At 31.5% G+C, this 11,325-nt stretch overlaps 1 long non-coding RNA gene across 1 annotated transcript; it reads right to left on the bottom strand.

The window, feature by feature from the left end:
* Positions 1 to 7,575: 7,575 nt before the first annotated feature.
* LOC120077643 lies at positions 7,576 to 10,921 on the bottom strand. Its single transcript, XR_005481800.1, has 2 exons — positions 10,641 to 10,921; positions 7,576 to 9,537 (listed from the first exon to the last, which is right to left on the bottom strand). It is a non-coding gene; the product is annotated as an uncharacterized LOC120077643 (long non-coding RNA).
* Positions 10,922 to 11,325: the final 404 nt, after the last annotated feature.

Genomic DNA, 11,325 nt, shown 5'->3' with positions numbered 1-11,325 from the left:
ACGACGAAAACCAACCGGAGAATACCCACGCGACGACGAAAAACAACCGGAGAACACCCACGACGATGACCCACCACCGGAAGAAGCCCACGCGATGGAGATCCAAGCAACACCGGTGACGACGACGATCGAAAGTGATTTGCATAGCCAAGCTAAAGAGAAGATAGGGTTTGGTAAGAGAGAAGTGAAATTAGGAGAGAGAAGATTTGATATGAAATGAAGAAGATATTTTTTAATAAAGGTTAAAAAAAATGAGAGGCCTTTAATGTCGATTTTAAACCGACATTGTAGCCCATCTTCAATGTCGGTTTAAAACTGACATTAAAGATCCGTTTTTTAAAACCGACATTATACATCCGATATCACTTTTTTTAACCGATATTAAAGCCTAAAATTTTTGTAGTGATGGCTAATTAGTTTTCGTTTGTGTACTGTAATTGTTGTTCAAATACGAATAGAATTTGGAATGATCAATCTGCTACTTAGGAAATCTTTATATCCAATTTTCTTCAATTGGTATCAGAGCCAGGTTCTTCTGATACTCCAAATTTCACTTCTATTTTGAACTTCTTTTATAGTCATGGTGGGTTTTCTACATTGCGTTTACTTGTGATGGCGTCAATGAATGTTTACGGGTGAATTGCCTCATTTTAAAGTTTTCATTAAATTACAAAGTGTTAATTTGTAAATGCCCCTATGTTTTTTGGGCATAACTAACAAACAATCGAGTCTATAATTCAAATGAGTTTGTTGAGTCGTTCGTGATGAAGTTTCAAAACATGGAGATGTGGTTCTCAGTGAAGAAGAAGACCACGATTTGGTCGTGTCGTATAGCCTCAAATAAATGATCGTTGGGGTTTGGCTAAACGATTGTGTAGATTTTTCTATGTGATCATGTAGTATTTACTAAACGATTGTTTAGCTATGCTAAACGATGGGATAAAGTGTTTGCTCTATCGCATAACGTTGGTTGTCCGATCGCATAGATGCTGGCGGTAAATGATCAAGTGGGAGTATTTGATGCTCATCGTTTAGAAAAAGGCGTGCGTTAAACGATCGTGTAATTAGCATGCCTCATCGCATAGTCACTGACTACACGATCATGTGGTATATAATACTTAGGCGCTCGCTCAATGATTATTTAGACGATTGTGCTTCACCGCATCATTGCCCTTTAGACGGTCGTTTAGAGATTGCGTTATGAGTTNCATTGCCCTTTAGACGGTCGTTTAGAGATTGCGTTATGAGTTGTGTGCTACACAATCGCGTACCTCATGCTTATCGTGTAGTAAAAAGTACACGATCGTTCCTAAACGATCGTTTAGCTCTAGAAGCGTAGGTAAACGATTAAGTAAAGCATTTGCTCTTTCGTGTCGACGATCGCTTGGGTTTTAGTACATGATCAGTGGAGACGTGAACTTCGACCGGACGGTTCAAGATCTGGTTTGTCTGTGTGAATCGGAGAATCTTTGTTTTTGTAGTAGTTAGATTTAGTTTTGAGGCTTTGAGGAAATTTTTCCCGATTCATCAATATTTATTTAATATACATGAGATGTATGTGGTTTATATGGCATAGTGTATGACATATAGTTTTGAAACCCACCATAGGTTTTACAATTATTCATGCATCATATTTTATAAGTGTTATAATATGGCATGAAGAAATTACAAGAAATCATTTGCATGTATCATGAAAATATAAAAGTTATATTTATACAAGTCAACATGCCTACAATTTTGGGGATTCGTCTGAGGGAGCTGGAAATACAACTACACAAGACGGAATTCAATCCTTCCCCAATGTTGGGGAAAGTAAATAAATTACTTCCTTAAGGGCTGATTCTGGGGCTTGAATACAGTGCCGCCACACCCTCTGCTGGCCCAAGAGAGGTTAGTCATAGTGGGACTATTAGAAGAATCAATGATATGTAAGGAGTTAGATGTAACTATAGGGGAAAAACGGTAAATTGGCCAAGTTGTACTTACGAGTAATTTGTGAAGAGTCGTCGTACTATGGATTGGTTACATCCAATGGACACATAAATATATCTGTAGTGCGAAGGGTGCAGCTGTTGGTCTTTAGGGGAGTGCCCGACAGTTAATGGATGGTGAATAATTTAATTAACTTAATTAGAGAGTTTAATTAATTATTCACAAACCGTTAGAGCTCCAAGCTAAAGGTCTATGAGGTCCCCTTGGTAACTCATCGATAAAATCAAGTTTTGGATTAATTTAAAATTGTTCAAATTAATAGAGTGAATTAATTATATATGATATAATTAAGTTTATGTAATTGTATATGATATAATTACTATAATTTATTTGATACATAATATAAAGAATTTATGAGAGGAATTAAATGTTTGAATATGATTAAAATGTTTATTATATGAACTAGATTCATATAATTAAAATTTAATGTGAATATGATTTATATTAAATATCATAAGAGATAGATAATACAATAGGTTATATATTGTATGTGATACAATATTAAACTATATATTATATGTTATATATGATATAACATATAATTGTATATTATATAATAAATTGGTTATTATATATATTGTTATAATTTTAATTGTGAATTAAAATTATTTATTAATTATTTTGTTATTAAATATTTTTTAATTATTTAATTTTAAATTAATCCAGCAGAGGGAGTTAACTCTCTCCATTTTTTCTCTCCACACCCCACGTAAGAAGTGGTGGAGGTCCCTCCTTTTTAAACATGCAAAAGAGGGAAAAAAACAAAACAAAAAGAAAGTTGCTCTCTGTAAGCTAGTTTTTTAGTTCTTTGTTTTCCCAAGGTTTTTCTCTCAAATCCTTCATTCTCTTTCAATCCCAAAACACTATAGAGCCCACACCTCTTAGATTCTCACTAGAGAATACTGAGGACTCCTTCGTAGTAGTGTTTGAGGGATTCATTTGAAGAACTCTTCAAGGGTAAGTTTTCCTAAACCTTTTTTGTTCTTTTTTTTTTTTTGTATGCTATTTTATTTAATTTTTCCACAAATGCATATGCTGTAAAAAAAATTTCTTTTAAAAAATTATTGGGAATTGGGATGATCCGCTTCCGCTGCGGATCCCTTCATAGGGGTTCCTTTAGGATTCATAAATGAAATTTCCTTCATTTGATTCTTTATCAAATCTTGTTAGTGGTTGTCGTTGTTGTCACCACCTTCTTCGTCAACCTCATCGTCTTCCTCATCTTCTTCTCCTCTCCTTCGGTGAACCATTCAGCTCACTACTATCACCCTCCTTTTGTTGCTCGTTGAGGAATGTCACCTCTGTTCCATGTTAGTCCTCGTCGATTCCGGATCTTAATCATTGTTGTGTCATGGAAGATCCACTACCTTAAAAAAATTCGGCACAATCTTGGTGCTAAATTACAAGAAGTCGGTTGCTCCCCGAGTTTAATACAACACCCTTCTCAAACCTGCACTCGTCGAAGAAAGATTGGAATCGAGTGAAAACTTTGCTCAAAATTAAATCCTTATTAATAAAGAGAAATATCATGTCAAATTCAAATCTCATCTTTGATGACTAAAACAACCATTTTTCTTTTTACAATAATTCAACATAAATGTTTTTCTAAATTAAATGCTGAAAACATTCTAGATCTTAATTAAATACATAAAGTTTCATATCTAAATCAAATAGGAAAATGTTTCATATCTGAATTAAATATAGAAAATCATTGTCAAATTTAAATTAAATATGAAAATACATTTAGAAATCTTTGGCTAATTTTATGACAAGTCATTCTAGCAGATTACTAATTGACTAGTCATTCCCAACAATCCCTTATGAATGATTGGCAGTTAAAATACTATAAATAATTTTTCTGAGCAAATATAAGAGAATAAACTTAAACATCAATATCTTGCGATTTAAATTGATGTATAGTGAAGTAGGGCAATGACTTGATTTAAGTGATTTACCTTTTGAACTTTCAATAATTATGGTTGAAACCCCCACAACACATTTTACTCATAAAATTTTCATCGATTCTACGATAAAAGCGTGCTATTTAGGCCATGCACATAGAAGCTCGAGTCAACATTAAAGCTCTAGAAAAAGGCCCTTTAACTTTTCCATAGAAGGTGGCCACACCTTCACAATCACATTAATTGCTTCATCTAGTCTATCGTAATAGACGACTTAAAAAATGAGCTATGAAAACTTCACATCTAGTCTATACCATAACCAACTTCATCAAGTCTGTTAAAAACAAACCACTCAAAAACTAAGTTATGAAGATTTTACAATTATCCATCAAGACCATACCAAGACCACCCAAAGGAAAGGCTATGGAATCTTTAAAGAATTTAGTTTTGTCCATCAAGTCCGTACCACGACCACCAAAATGAAGGGCTGGACTATCAAGTCTATCACAATAGATCATTCAGATAAAGGGCTATGGACCATCAAGTCTATCGCAATAGACCACCTAGATAAAGGGATATGGATCACAATAATGGTTGAGTCCCATACTTGTCGAAACTTCTAGAATTACTCTCCTTGTTAGGCCTTTAGTGAGAGGATCTGCAAAATTTTCCTCAAACCTTAAAATGAAATAATCCTCCATTCAGTAGTTGTTTCACAGCTCCATGGCTGAGGTGCATATGCATCCCTTTGTCATCATACACATTACTCTTGACAATTCCTATGGCAGCCTATGAATCACAATGCAAAGAACTGGTACTAATGTCCACCTACAATGGTGCATCTCTCAGTAGGCTTCTAAACCACTGAGCCTTTTGTCCTGCTAATTCTTGAGCAATAAATTCAGACTCCATGGTGGATCTTGCTATAAAATATGATTTGCAGACTTCCATGAAATAGCTCCTTTACCCAATAGGAACACATATAGTAGTAAATCTTACTTCGTTGTTCTAAGTTACCTAGTTTGCATACACTACCTTCTAGCATGGTAGAAAATATTAAAATACATATAATAATCTATTTTACCATTAAGATACCTTAATAAACGATGAAGAGCAACCAAATGATCTTTAATCATAGGTCTATTATAGTTCATAAAAACATAACACTTCCTATAATCTTTATATATTTAGATCGAGAAACACAATATTTCTTATTTTTCTTAAGATTCATACAGCATTATAAGGTGTTCTTACAGGGTCATCAAAGTAATCAAATCTCATTTTTCAATGTGTGATTGATATAAAGAAAATCCATTTTCAGTTTTCCTTATCTTAACACCAAGTGTCACATCACCCTCACATAAATCTTTCATTTCATATTCTGAGGACATAAATAACTTAGTATTATTACTTACATCTATGTTTGTATCAAAGATCAGTATACCGTCTACACACAAACGGATAATCACACAATCAACTCAAATAAATTTGAGTAAACACGTGTATCAAAGAATATTAACAAATATTCACATAATCAACTCAAATAACTTGAGTAAATACTTCTTTACATCAATGCGATATATTATATGAATTCTATGAAAGGTTTATAATGACTATTTCAAATATTTTAGTCATATAAGAATATGCATAAAAATATTTGAAGATTCATTTAAACCTAACTGGTTTGTTTCCTTTGAGAAATTGAAGATCCATGTTTAATTCATAATGTCTCATCAAAAGTTGCTAAACCATATAACAATCATAAATCCTCAATCTTCATTTTCTCTTTTCAAGATCCAAGACATGCATATCTTCAATCAATTGAAATTATATACCACCCACAATCATCTACTTATCTAATAAATGTGATGATCATCTCCTTATCTAACCAATGTTGGTGGTCGCATTCCCAACATTCTTCCCCTCGAACAAAGGACTACCGAGCCACCCCTCTAACAGTAATTCATCCATCTAACTCTTGTCTAGGCTAACTCCTATTCACTAGGGCATGTTGCCTATTTGACAGAGTTCAACTATAGATATCATGAGATACTTTTGAGGCTCCACTACATCTTTGTTCAACATAGCTAAACTAGGGGCATGACTCTAATACCACTTGTTAGGGACAAAAATCCTCCACATATCTCCACAGTGGTATGATATTGTCTACTTTGGGTATAAGTCTTCACGACTATGCTTTTGGTTCCACCCCAAAATGCCACATACCAATAAAGATAGATCTTCACTTATATACCCATTGAGATCTTGAAAAAAAAAAACTTATAAAACATTACAAATTTTATAGCTAGACGATGTCTCAAACTATCATCAATTCTACAAACTTACACATAAAATGATGGAATTTACATATATTCATACTACAAGCAAGTTAAATGATGGTCAAAATAATGTATAGGGAAAAGCATAATTTAAAAGTGATAATAACATTTTATGGAATTAATGGTCATACATGATAATTTATGACATAAATCATACTCAAGTAGAACACAATAGCATCTCATTTAAGATAATATAGTTTACTACTCATGAAATATTCAAATATTTACTAATAAAGTTATATTGAATATCATGCTATAAAATAACAATAAAATAAAATTGCTAAATTTTCATACCATATGTAAAAATTAAATTTGTGGAACAATCTGACAAACCACTACCACATGAGCTAACCATGTTAGCACAACCTCATCTATCTCATCAATCAAGAGCAAACTCAACCCAATAATTCAACAAAGAGATTGCAGTCCAACTGAGAAACAGTCAATTCCTCAAACAATGGAATGATGCATAATTTCTTGCCGAATTTCCAATGGCTGTAATATCTAGTATTGCAAATGATATTTTCCTTGTTTGGATATTACACACAACAAAACGTTACAATTTTTATTATATAATAGCTCTCACCATGAGCATATTTCTCTACTTTCCTTCTTTTTGAGAAAACAATCTCTAATACATTTTCCAACTAATGTACTGTTAGCCTTTTCTCAAAACCGATGGTGAATTAATTATTAGAAAAAATATTATAATTATTTCTTTGTATACAGGAGCTCTCATTTGAGCATTATGGTTTGGATATTTTAGGAGGCTCGTAGACAATTGGTCACATAAAAAAATATATTCTTTGGTTATTGTAATTGTATGTCAAGATTGCCTAAGTAAAGTTCAAGAAGTCTCTATCACGTTTAACCCAATTTTTAACTAATCAAAATATCTTCAACATATGTAAAAGTTAATCAAATCAAGAAAAAGATCACTAGCATCATCATCGAAATTGACAGTTATGGTTAACCACAAAATTCAATATCATGCTACAAAACCCACATATTCCAAAAATTCTATCACAATAACATAATCAACATAAATTAATCAGTAATTTGTTCACAAAGTGGAAACTATATATGTTGATTTATCTTCCCAAGTTCCTCAAATCATGTCCCTAGTCAAATGATTTTATCAAAAAATTATTATTATTTAAAAATTAATAATATATTTCCTAAATTCAGTTACCAAAATTAATACTTTCTATCCTTTCTTAATTCTCCTTCTTAATTTGGAATGAAAGTCTCTCTGAATTATAGACCATCCATTATTAATCTCAAAACAAGAATTGCTCAGAATTTCTCCTTAGCACAATTCATTTATAAAGAACAAAGCAAGCTAACAATTAAATTATGCTTATATGTTAAAAAGAGAAATTATCCTCTTAATTTTGTACCCCTTCATTTATTAAATCCAAGCTGATCCATAATTTCACATTTGAAGTCCCTCATCGACATCAAAAGAGATGGTTTTCTCCTCAAACAAGAATGAGATGCATCAATGCCTCCATCGACATCCACCATGGACTCCAGTCTGGCTTCTTTAAGTGTCAAATTGATCAACTTGCCTGAGATGATCGCAAATGTGGATTCTAACTCGAACTCGACCATGAGAACAACCTTTTTGAATCCGATTAAGTGTTTCTCCAGCGACAAGATCTGGTTTGAAGTGGTTGCAAAGATGATAATGGTGTGAGATTTGTCAATAGTTTTGGTGTTCTTGATTCGATATCGAGAGGGAGATCGAAGATGGAGGTGCAATCGATCGATATTCTTTAATTTTGCTTTCAAATTGTTGGTCGTCATCAATTCTAGATCTCGATCATTATTGTGTCTTGGAAAATCCACTGTCTTGAAAGCAAAATCGATGCGACCTCGGTGCTAAATTGTTAAAAGTCAATTGTTCTCCAAGGATAACACAACTCCCTTCTCAAACGTGCACTTGTCGAAGAAGGATTGGAATCGAGTTAAAACTTTGCTCATAATTAAATCATTTTTAAAAGAGATAAAAAATATCTTGCCAAACTCAAATCTCACCCTTGAGGACTAAAATAACCATTTTTTCTTTTTATAAGAATCCAACAAAAACATTTTTCTAAAACAAATGTAGAAATCTTTTCAGATTTTAACTAAATAGAAAAACGTTTTATATCTAAATTAAATATAGAAAATGGTTTTCAAATTTAAATTAAATATGAAAATATATTTAGAAATTTTTGACTAGTTTTATGACAAGTCATTCCAACAAATAACTAATTGACTAGTCATTTTCAACACTCCAGATCTAAAATGGAGCATTTCGTCACATTATAGATCTAAAATGCTACATCCCGTACATGGAATGAAGTGTTTTAGTGTTCTTCTACATATCTTATAGGAATTTACCTAAAATGAAGAGTTAGAACAGCAGAATGTGGAAAAATAATCATATAGTCCACACACTTTCACATTTGTATAATTTAGTCCTTGAATTATTAATAATTAACATTTAGTTCATGTACTATTTTACAATTTGTAATGATTTAGTCTCTCTTATAAAAACTACTATTAATATGTAATGATGTATCTTATAGATATATAGATCAATAAAGTAATAAAGAATCAAATTTACATACAAATTTTATAGTTGACACTTAATTTTGATGAAAGTATAAAGTGCTACAGATGTGTCAACCTAGTTAAGATGGTCTAGTGCACCTTATGATCCCTCTATCCTTTCGTTCAAAAAGAATTATTACAGATTTAAAAGTATAAGGACTAAATCATTACCAACTAAACTTGAGGGCTACATTATTAACTATTATGAAAGCTTTAGAAACAAAAATGTTTTTTAAGCTATAGATTTTGTTGTCATTATACTTACTAAAATCCTTATTCAGGAACAAAAGTTATCGTTTTTTTAAGTACAAATGAAAATATAGATATATTGTTGGTGAACTATGCTCACCCAAAAATAATAAGATATTTTTTTCCTTCAAAATAATAATCAAAATATATAGGTGATTAATTTAGTTGCATTTAATGCATTAATACATTGAAGATGGATGGTATTTGTGAAATTTTTTTAAAAAATGGTACAATACGAGGACTTTTCAAGTGATTATCCACTTTAGTACAACTTTCGCCCCAAACACCTTAACTTCGGAGATTTGATGGAGGTATTTGTGAAAAATAAAACACCAAAAAATGTTATTCTTTCACTAAGTAAAATAGAGAGCAAATGGTTCTTCTTCCTTCATTCCTTTATTATTCTTCCATACTGATTGAGCAGCCTCCTTTCATCTATTCATTTTACTCACATCCTGAGAAAAAGAACCAAATATTTGGTTATGATATTATATTCCTGGATAAAAATGAACAGTAAGAGCCAAATTATGAAACATATTTACACACAAAAAGAAAAAAAAGGCAAAAAGAGTGCAGTTTTTTTTGTTGGGTCCAAAGGCAAATTCTGAGGCATTGGTGCTTTTCAAAAAGATTATATAATAAGACAATGAGTTATTGAAAACATTGCGTTTCTTTATGAATATTACTCTCATTAATCGGTTGCCACCCGTCACGGTTAGCATCTTTTTCAAATAATTATTTCTAATATTACATAAGCATGATACTTTCTTTGTTCATACTATAATTTTATCTTCATAAATATTCTTTTGAAAAAATATTTGATGCATTATAGGCTACATCCATGTGATTCGAGTGGGATGAAAAAAAATTATGGTAAATCTTGGGATAGATTCAAATAATATGATAGTGTGAAGAAAAACAATAGGTAATACTTGGCAATACTTTAGTCCATCATTTTGCATCTGAATCCAATCACAAAATAATAACAATAATAAATACTTTAAAAAAAATATGTTTCAAAAGTGATTTTGAACGTGAAATGACTTTAAAGCATTCTTTTCATCGTTTATAAATTTTTTTAAAGAGAAGTAATGCTTTTTATTCCTCTGTCTACTCTTATACTATATTATAAATTGCTATTTAGCTAAATGTTGAATTTATATATTGGAATAAATTTACTTAATTTTATAAGCTCAAGAAGATGTATATTTGTAGAAGTTATTCATTGCGAGTAATATGGAAATTAAATTATAAAGAGTCTGAATTTCAGTAGTGTTATACGTATTTTAACATACAACAAAGTTTATATATATATATATATATTGTTGAAGTATATTGTTTAACATATTAAGTTCAGTGGTAATATGGACATGGTGTCAAAGTAAGATGTCCTACATTCAAATCCTTTAATATTAATTATGAAGTGTAGGATTTCTTCTTCATAATTAATGTTTAATAGTCCAACCTCACAAGTAATGAAAAGTGTTAAAATATTGATGAAAAATTAAATTGATTGTATAATCTTTTGAGTTCAGTGGTTATCTAACATATAAATTACCTTGTTTCATTTCAACGACGATCAACGACTCGATCTCGTAGAGCTTCAATGAGGGAAAGGAATTTCACCAGACTCAATATGGTTAACATCCTTCACAAGAAGTGATAATGCCTCTTCACTTCTTCAGTTTTTCCACCAATGTTTTTTTGCAACATTGAGCCATCTCTTAGGTGTGTCTTTATCATAAATTGCCAAAGCTTTCTCAAAGACTTTGTTTTCAATTGCAGTCCATGTACTAGATCCATGGGTAGACATTGAAGCCATTTGGTTAATGCTATATTTTGGCAAAACAAACGGAAACAAAAGCTTCAAGGAAAAGAAAATGAATGTGGCAAACAGCACAAAGGTGGCTGTGGTCTTTATAAGGAGCAAACTAAGAAGCGTTTATTCATTATATGTCAATTTGGGCAGTAGGAAATCTTATGAATTTGAAAGGGAATTTTTTATGATTTGTGTTCTTAGAAACCACAAAATGCTGTAAAGGATAAAAGACACCAAACAATTGGAGGAGAATCAGGACCTTCTAAAGAGTTTTTTGTACTTTTTCCTTCCACAAAGTGCAAAGGAAATTTTTAAACAAATAACCTTTTGGGTTTAGTAATTGGTTGCCATTTTAATAGAAAATTACAATATAAAACTTGGACAATAGAACATTATACCATAATTAACTTTTGGTTAGTTAATA

The sequence above is a fragment of the Benincasa hispida genome, chromosome 5 (genome assembly GCF_009727055.1).
Source record: "Benincasa hispida cultivar B227 chromosome 5, ASM972705v1, whole genome shotgun sequence".
NCBI lineage: Eukaryota > Viridiplantae > Streptophyta > Magnoliopsida > Cucurbitales > Cucurbitaceae > Benincasa > Benincasa hispida.
This window is presented reverse-complemented; position numbering and strand designations above follow the sequence as displayed.